General features: G+C 47.0%; 1 protein-coding gene across 5 annotated transcripts in view; it reads left to right on the top strand.

Moving 5' to 3' along the window:
• The first annotated feature begins 7,260 nt into the window (after positions 1–7,260).
• Positions 7,261–9,093, top strand: part of LOC149370118 (uncharacterized) — a 144,602-nt gene continuing 142,769 nt past the window's right edge. For all 5 annotated transcript variants that reach the window (XM_089560123.1, XM_089560115.1, XM_089560128.1 and 2 more), the window contains exon 1: positions 7,261–7,417. The gene's annotated coding sequence lies outside the window, so the exon portion shown is untranslated. The remainder of the gene's footprint in view (positions 7,418–9,093) is intronic.

The raw sequence follows: 9,093 nt of genomic DNA, 5'->3' as shown, positions 1-9,093 counted from the left end.
TAAGGAATGCTTGTATTGCTACTGAAACATCACCATGAAATGATCATTTCTGTGGTGTTCATTTAGACATGTGCAACTAATCAGCAAAACAGCAGTAAAATGCATGAAAAAATTACTGCTTTATTCTTCGATTTGCACAGCAATGAGTGCAGTAGTGAATGCAAATGCAACCTGGGTGCAATGTCAGTTGCAAACTGACTTGTAAAAAGGCTTTGTTAAGAGTAATGGCAGTGTAACTGTCCAAATGAGCCATGGTTACCATTACTTTAACAAAAATAAGGATCAGTCTCATACCCTGTACAGAGGCACTGATTTAATCAACTGGTCAGTGCATATGACAGTTCTAGTGTGTTTCTTCACTGTAAACAGAATGTTGCTAGTCGTATCCAAAATATTTGCATGGAAAGACAAATTATTGGAAAGGGCATCTGCATCAGAAGTACTATGTTATTCACTTAATTGTAAGTAAGCATGCAGCTTAAAAATCTACATCTACATCTACAAAATCTAAAATAACAAAGGTGTACTGAATTCATCTCTTGGACTTTTTTTAACAAGTGCAAGCTTACTGGAGCAGTGCACTCCAGGAAATTAAATGCGCAGGAGCCTAATTTTTAAACACTCGGATAATGGAAGTATGTTCACCAGACGAAACTTGGAAATGGGACATTTGACAGACAGTGATAGAAGGATTTGCATCTGTGGGTGGCCCGAGTCGGTAGTCAAATTAGTTGTGTTGTAGTGATAAGCCAATTTCTTGGAGAAGAAAAGTGAGTGTGTTTACTCCTTTAGTGCTTTTCTTTTCACTCTTCTTTCTGTTCATGTTTCAGTCTGACTGATAAACATCCCCTGTACTTTAAACTTGGGTTTGTTATAAACAGTGTTTGCCATATTTTTAGTCCAATGAAGCATGGTGCATTCAGTTCACACACCGGAGTAGCGATCCATTCCCAGGCTACAATGCGCAACTACTGGTCTCTGTCACTGGAGGCAGACGAAATGCACCCTAATGGAAACTGAAAAACCCTTGTCATTGTGCTTTGGTTGAATGCTGGGCTAATGATGTACACTCTCCTGGCTGATGGATTTTTATAATAAGATGTGAAGATGTCCATTGAATACACAATGGAATAGACGCCAACTAACTAAAGGACTTTGGATAAATTTTCACTGCTTGGGGTGCTGTAATGTGCTCTAAAATCTGAGTGCATAAGTGTTCTTGCATTTTGCCTTTTTAAAAATACGTTTGCCACAAGTGGAATCAAATCTGTGACCTTGTCATGCTCAGAAGTGGATTGCTGTAGCCGCTTGACCACTTAAGAAATAATCTCCTTCACCAGTATAGGTTGGAACACTTATGACTGAACTCATATTGCCTCATTTAGTGAATGGATATGCATGTGAGTAGAGATTAGTAGGTAGTGGACATGAGTGGATGTGAGTGGTAGGTGGATTGAAGACTGCCGCGTGTCTTTCATGATGATGGTATCCGCTTAGCTACGTATTTTCATGTTGTTGACAGCTCGGGGGAGAAAATATTCACTGCCAAGGATGCTCGAGGGTGAGGCAGCACAAGGCAGCATGCCAGTGTCTTGAACGACTGAAGCAGAGGATTCCACTGGCACGGGAACGACAATCTTTTGTTCCCGTTCGCCTTACTAGTTCACTATTGGCATAGGCGCAGGCCTTTCACGGGTGCACTGAGCCTCTACGGGTTGTGTTGGATCCTTCGATCGAACTTTGTATTGCCACTGCAAGAAAGGCAGATGACTTGTCAGGCCTCCTATACAGTTCGAATTCAAATATGCAGAGTTGCAATGCTTGCTGTTGACACAATTGTCTGCTTACCGGCAATAATTAGTATTAGTGGGCAAAGAGTCGTGTGGACAAAGCGAAAGAAACCCTGCAAACTTGTTATGAGAGCGTTTTCAGGCCCCTTATGTAATACCCCCAGTGGGTCTTTAAGGTATTAAAATGAAATAAAATGAAAGTGGGATCTCGATACTGCAGTGGACGCTTAGGTTTTTCAGTGCATGGCTGTGTGCACTGTAGATCTCTGCACTAGCCATAAGGATTTGATTGGACCAAACCTGGAGCCAGCAGGGCCTTTCATTGTCCAGGCGAGGAACCTAGCCTACTTGGCCCGGCTCTCGACCTGCATACGCTGGGCCCAAGCCCGGAAACAATGTAAAAACCAAGCGCACTTTTCGGTATTGCCAGAGGTTCTTGTCGCTATTATATACTTGAAGGAGCCCTGCGACACAAACCAAGCATGTGGTTTTTATTTTTTTTATATGCACAGAATGAGAAATTGTGTTGCCTTGCCGGCCAAGGAGATAGCCAAAAAAGGTAATATTTGGTGTTTTAATGTGCTCCAGAAATGACTGTTTCATAGTGATGAAGACTAAATGTTGCGGTGATTTTCGGCAGTTGATATGAGGCGGCAACCAAATTGCCCGCTCCCTTTTTGATTGCTTGGGAGTACTGTTTGGACTTAATTCTTCTATACTCAGGAAAGGAACCCAGATTATGATGTCTCCGAGTATTGTTAGGTTTTCCCTGGGAAAGAAAAGTACAAAATAAAAGCAGCACAAGCAAATGAAAGCTAATAAGAATGTAGAGAGGGGCGACAGTTTTCATTTCGCTTAAAAGTATCATCAGAATGCAGGGGCGTGCTGCTGTTCAAACTGCTGATACCGAGAAGGCAGCGAAGAAAAAAAGTCTCACATATAACATAGCCAAAATTGTGACGAAAAGAGAATAGGAGACTGAGGGTAGGGCAGGGAGGGAGGGGGGGGGGCTCTCCTACAGAACTTTTCATAAACTGGTCGAAGACTGCCAGCATGTTGGACATTGGACTGCGCTTGTAGAACAGGAAAGATTTGAGGATTAAGCTCCCCCACACTCCCTCCAGAGTCCAAGAAAAAAAAAAAAAAGTTATTCTACGGTTCATGAAGAGGCTCCCGCCCACAACATATACATGGAACTGCAACGACAATTGGGCTGCTGTGGGCTGCCCTAGCAAGTCAACTGCATACAAGCTTCCACTCCATGTGTGCAAGGCGCAGTTCTGTTCTGATTTGTGGTGCCCAGTCTTCAGCATTGTGTGGTGTTCGCGGGTCCTGGCAGGGAAGAAGCGATACGAAGGCTGCGAAGTACTTTACTTGGGCAACAGCTCAGATGCTTTCACCAGTGGTGCTCATGCAGGTGCTCGCTTTTTGTAGAGCCACTGCTGATGTCACTTGGCGCGTCATCACGCGTCACACTCGGCCCACACGGAACGCCAGCACGCGTTGCACTCGGCTCACCCAGAACGCCAGTATGCATCGCACTCGACCCACTTAGAATGCCAGCACGCGTCACATTGGACGAGTGAAATGGGCGTGTGAAATGTGATTTCATTTTATCTTTGTACTTTTGATATTGTAAGTGGAATAACGTCTGTTCACATGCTCCAATTTCAGCAATTCTACCTGCCCTCATTTCTGGACAGCATGAAAAATTCTTTGAACCGGATGCTATGATTTCCTCTAGAACTTCTGGCACGGGATTTTTTCCAGTAACGTCCTAACGCTTCAGAAGACCATGCGCTGCAAAATGGATGACAAGTTATCTGCATACGCGTTCTTCCAGGAACAATGTTTCCTTGAGCAATGACGCGGTGGACTACGGGACAATAATTAGGCACAGTGTTAGTACCTCCTATGCCCTCGCAGATGCGTATGTAGTCTCCGCATGCACTGGCCGCAAGCGAGAACACTGCACTGGTTTCTCAAGCCTCCTTCAGACGGATTATATGCAATGCAGACAACATGCCGCACAGCAGACGTGTCCAGACCGGTCATGAATAGCTGCGCTGGCTAGAGGAAGCCAGCCCTGCTCTTAACTATGCCCTGAAGTAAGCACAAGAGGCTGTTGTATAAAGACTGATAATGGGCAGTTGCCTTTGGGTACTTTTTCCGCGGGGCAAATCTGTACTTGCGGCCCGATCCATCCGTTTCCCTTTCTATGAGGAACTCAATCAATCTTTTCAAAAATGCTCTTGATTTCCCAAGTCGCGAAAGGTGCGAGGGAGTGGATGCGAGTGTGGATGGGTGGGCTTATAAAACCCTCATCAGACCCACACTTGAGTGCGCCAGTCCCATCTGAAATCCTCACCATGCATACCTAACAAAGGCACTCGAATCAGTTCAGAACCGCGCCATTCGTTTCGTTCACTCTGCACATTCAAAAACCACCAGCGTTACAGCTCTGAAAACGAATTCCGGTCTTGAAAGCCTCCCAGCCCACCACCGCATTGCAAGCCTCTGCTTGCTACAAAAGTTTATCCACAGCTCTCTAAATCAACCACCTTACATTACTCATCCGAAACACATACCTCACCGCACTGCTCATCCATTTTCAGATTGCCCGCCCTGTGTCTCGTACTGCAACTTTTCGACTGTTGTGGACCAGAATGCCCTCCCCACCGATATTGCTGCCATCACGTCCCCATCTGTATTTCGAGAGGCTGTGTGCACTTATATTTCAAGAGAATGACTTGTACTTGTTGATGCATATATTGACCCACCCCTTACGTAATACCCCTGAAGAGGGTGTTTAAGGTGTATAAAGTGAAGTGAAGGGTGCATAATTGAGCCACTTCTCATGGTGCCGAATTATGTCCAGCAGTGACGGGGATGTGAAACGCCAATATATGTTCACGCAGTTGCCAGAGTCGCTGCATTTCCACAGTAATGAGAAGCCACACAGCTACTGTAACATGCTATGCTGGGCACACTACATGCTACACATATGGTTTGGTTTGGTTTATTGGGGTTTAACGTCCCGAAGCAAATCGGGCTTTGAGGGACGCTGTAGTGAAGGGCTCCGGAAATTTCGACCACCTGGGGTTATTTAACGTAATTAGAATTTTGCCTTCATTGAAATTCAGCCGCCGCGGCCGGGATCGAACCCACGTCTTTCGGGTCAGCAGCCGAGCGCCGTAACCACTGAGCCACCGCGGCCGGGCTGTTACACATATGCAGAGTAAAAATAATCTTTTAACGTGAATGAATACAGTGACATCTCATTAAACACAATAGAACCAGCGAAAAAAACACGAGCACCAGAGAAAGAACACAGTATAGCACTGGACTGACAACAGAGGTTTTATTGAAAAGGGGCTCCCCTGGTAACCTCTCCGGCGCACAGAGCAATACATGGAGAGTAATGCATACAACAGCCAAAGTCTTGAAGCGCCAAGCCCACAGAGAAAGCTTTTTCATCCTTTTTTTCTTTTTCACACATGCATGCTATCTTTCAGAAACTAAATTGTTTATCCATTAGTGTAAGGCGAAGCACTAGTTCAAGTATGTTTGACGTTCACCAACTAGCCCACATGGCGACTCTGTTACATCGAATTAATTTGAACAGCCACTTTGGTCTCGTTGACATCATGCATTGAATGCGTAACTTAAGTTGAACTCCACATAACTCGAGTACATATTCAGTCCCTTTCGAGTTTGAATTTCAGTCCCTTTCGAGTTTGAATCATTCAGAGCAGACTATATTCTCCAAGAATAAGAGCAAATTACATTTTTAAGGAAAGCCGGTCGTGCCCAAAAGTATGACATGTCTGCGATAAATAAAAGCTGAACAGGGTGCAGCTGGTATGCACTAACAAATAAATAAAGCAAAATCTAACTGGTCTCTTTGAAAAGCATTGTATTTGCAAGGGAAGTTTTGATTCCAAAGATAATTCACTGAAACTACCATTAGCATCATTTGTGGCCACTGTATGGTTCTTGATGAAACAAGGCACAAGAGTGACACAAAAATGGTTGGCTGGATTTTCAGCCAGCCACCTTTGTGTCATGCAAGCTGTATGTCCAAAAATCTTGCCAGAAGGTGTGCGGCTGCTTCGGGATGTCATTCCTCATCTAAGACATTACCAACACTACCAGCACCTCAGCATATGCAACAGCATTGACTTGAAGTTCTTGAGTGGAAAAGTGGGACACCATGACATTACCCCGGCCAACTCACAGGTGAGAGAAACTGGGTGTGCATAATAGCACGAGAATATAGCAAGACTGCCCACCATTTTTCCAGTTTGCTATTAAATCTTGGATGAAGTCCTCTTAGTCAGAAAACAAAGTCAAGCACTTTTGGGTGTTTTCTGCTGGGCTCTTGTCGTGATGGGTCCCGCCGCGGTGGCTTCGGCGTTCAGCTGCTGATCCAAAAGACTCGGGTTCGATCCCGGCCGCGGCGGCTGCATTTTGTTGGAGGCGAAATACAAAAACTCCAGAGTGCTGTTAATTGTAAGGGCACATAAAAGAAATTGGTCTAAATTCATCCGGAGTCCTCCACTAAGGCTGCCCAAGTTGCTTAGCGATGTTAAATCCCATAATTTACATTCTTTTTTTTCTTGTCGTAATACACCTTAAGTCAATGAAAACAGCATAAAACGTATTTTTTTGGCCAAGTTGACAAACTCCTGGCTCCCTCCTGCCCTTCCCATTTTTTTTTTTTTTTTTGTTCCTGTCGGTCGAAAAGCAGTCGGCGTCGTAGTAGTAGTGAGCACCGCGCGTCGAAAAAAACCCGTATCATGCCAACCGTTTGCCGCAGAATGTTCCAGATGGTGTCATACGATTCAGCGTTTCGTGCAGCATAAACTTACTAGTTAAGATAGAGCCTAGCTCGCGACAGGGATTCGAACCGGCGACGTATAATGGGGGGAACCAGCGACCTATAATCGGGGCTGTGTATCATGCGCGGTTCGGGTGTCCACCAAGACAAGCGAGAATGTTACTGCCTCATTTTTTTTTCTCAAAAAATGAAAACAAAAATAATTTTCGACTTGACCAACGGGCAAGGCGTCCGTGCGATGGCGTTCCGTGGACTCCCTGGCAGCGCTGCAAGACGCTGTCGCGTTCCATTCTAAAAGGCCAAGCTTACGCTTCCTCCAGATTTTTTATTTCTCGATATGGCGTCGCAGCTGTCCACAAATGATGCTTGGATACTGCCTGAACATTACAAATCACTTTGTCGCGACCACTACCACGCTTAGCACGCTAACTCGACTTTTAAAATACGCGCGACAAGGAGGCATGCGCGCTTTCAACGACAGTTGCGGCCTGAGGTGCTCCCACACAGGGCGTGCTGAGTTCTTTGCGTCTCGCGAAACACCCTTGAGCAATTTCAGGCACCGAGAGCAAAGAAATTGGTAATTTTCGCCGATTTTCGACTCAATTGGTACCGATGAATTTCGCCAGGTGTGGCCAGCTGCGAGGACGTCCGTCTCGCCACCTGACGGCCACTTTCTCAACAAGATCGTCCAAGAGCTGAGAAGTGCGACATCTCTGGAGGACGTGGGATAGTTCTCGGTACCGTACTCCTCTACACGGCCCTAGTCCTTCGAAAGCATGCACGAAAAGTATGTAGTACACATTCAACCTTCCAGCTGCTTCCCACAGCGCGTGCTGATCTTTGAGTTCTTTCAACAGGAAGTTACTGCACTGTGCGCTATGCGAGGCTTTGAAGATAGAAAAAAAAATGATGGCTGTACTCCTGACAAACTTGGCACTAACTTTTTTGCGCTGCGCATCATGGTATCCTGACGACCGCCTTTTAGCGTCATTAATGCTCGCTGACAGTTTAATTTACCGCCGCGTAGCGACGAGCGCGCCATAATTTTCGTGACAGTGCTAACGCGCGGAAAACTGCAAGATGGTGGGGCTTGTCAGCCATTACTTGCGCTACTTAGCGGACGTTCCTTGCTCGTCCGCGCGCGTTGCTGCCGCGTCCACGCAGTGTTCGCTTCATCGTTGCTGCCAGCACCGCTCGCACAAACGCCAGCAAAGCTTGGTGTTGTCGGCCGCCGCGGACGAGAAAATGGGTCCAACTTCGGCACGCACGGCCGAAGCAGCCAAAGCGTGGCAAAGGGCGCGATTTCGCGAGCGGCACCTGTCGACCGGCTGGGGAACGGCGGTGGCTTGGGCCTCGCGGTATCTGCGACCTGGCGCTGGCTGGCTCAACTACATGAAACCTGCATCTCATACGGAATAGAGTACTTTTTTTTTTTTTTTTCACCTCCATTCCACGGCACCAAGTGCCAAGCTAGTGGTATACAACTGTTCGTTCGCTAGTCATCGACCAGCGCTCAAGGAGCGTTGTCGTTCATGTCCGTCCCCAAGCCTAACCCTCGCTACAAAGCACAAAACCCACATCCCATGCATGGGAAGCTAGGAGACATGCTGTAGCGCGTACGGGCTTTAGTGCCCCTGTTTACCAATCTCCTTCACGCGTACCAAATTTCCGCCTTGCTAGTGCTTCCGCGTTTTGCCCCCGTGACATCGTCCTGGGCCCCCGCAGCGGTGGGAACTTGGCCACTGCGCCGTCCATTCGGATCCGATACACGCTTTTTCCAGCATGTGTGCTGAGAAGAGAGCCGAAAAAGCTTGTGATAAAGTTACTCCTGCTACACCTGTAAAAGTCCAGATACTTTTTTTTTGACGGGGTCAGGCCCTGTGAGACGACGCGATAACCTCGACAGTGTAGTTGTGGGACGTCTGTGGGATATCATGTTATTGAAACGGCCAGGAAATGCGTACACATTCAGACTGGCAGGTTCAAGCCAACATGCAGCAGACGCAGTGACATGGGCGTCGCAGGAACGCATTTCTGACCCTCGTTTTCAGTCTCTCACCGGCGCTTCCTTCGGCGAGCGAGGAGGGGGGCGTGGCTATGAGAGGAAAGGTTTCGTTTTGGTTTTATGGGGTTTAACGTCCCAAAGCGATTGAGGCTATGAGAGACGCCGTAGTGAAGGGCTCCGGAAATTTCGAACATCTTGGTTTAGTTTAGTTTAGTTTATGGGGTTTAACGTCCCAAAGCGACAAGGCTATGAGAGACGCCGTAGTGGAGGGCTCCGGAAATTTCGACCACCTAGGGTTCTTTAACGTGCACTGACATCGCACAGTACACGGGCCTCGAATTTCTCCTCCAAAGAAATTCAACCGCCGCGGCCGGGATTGAACCCGCGTCTTTCGGGCCAGCAGCCGAGCACCATAGCCACTGAGCCACCGCGGCGGCTCTCGAACATCTTGGATTCTT

This window comes from Amblyomma mixtum, chromosome 1 (genome assembly GCF_055824585.1).
Source record: "Amblyomma mixtum isolate Tamu chromosome 1, ASM5582458v1, whole genome shotgun sequence".
Classification (NCBI taxonomy): domain Eukaryota; kingdom Metazoa; phylum Arthropoda; class Arachnida; order Ixodida; family Ixodidae; genus Amblyomma; species Amblyomma mixtum.
Note: the sequence above shows the minus strand (reverse complement) of the source record. Positions and strands in the feature narration are given on the sequence as shown.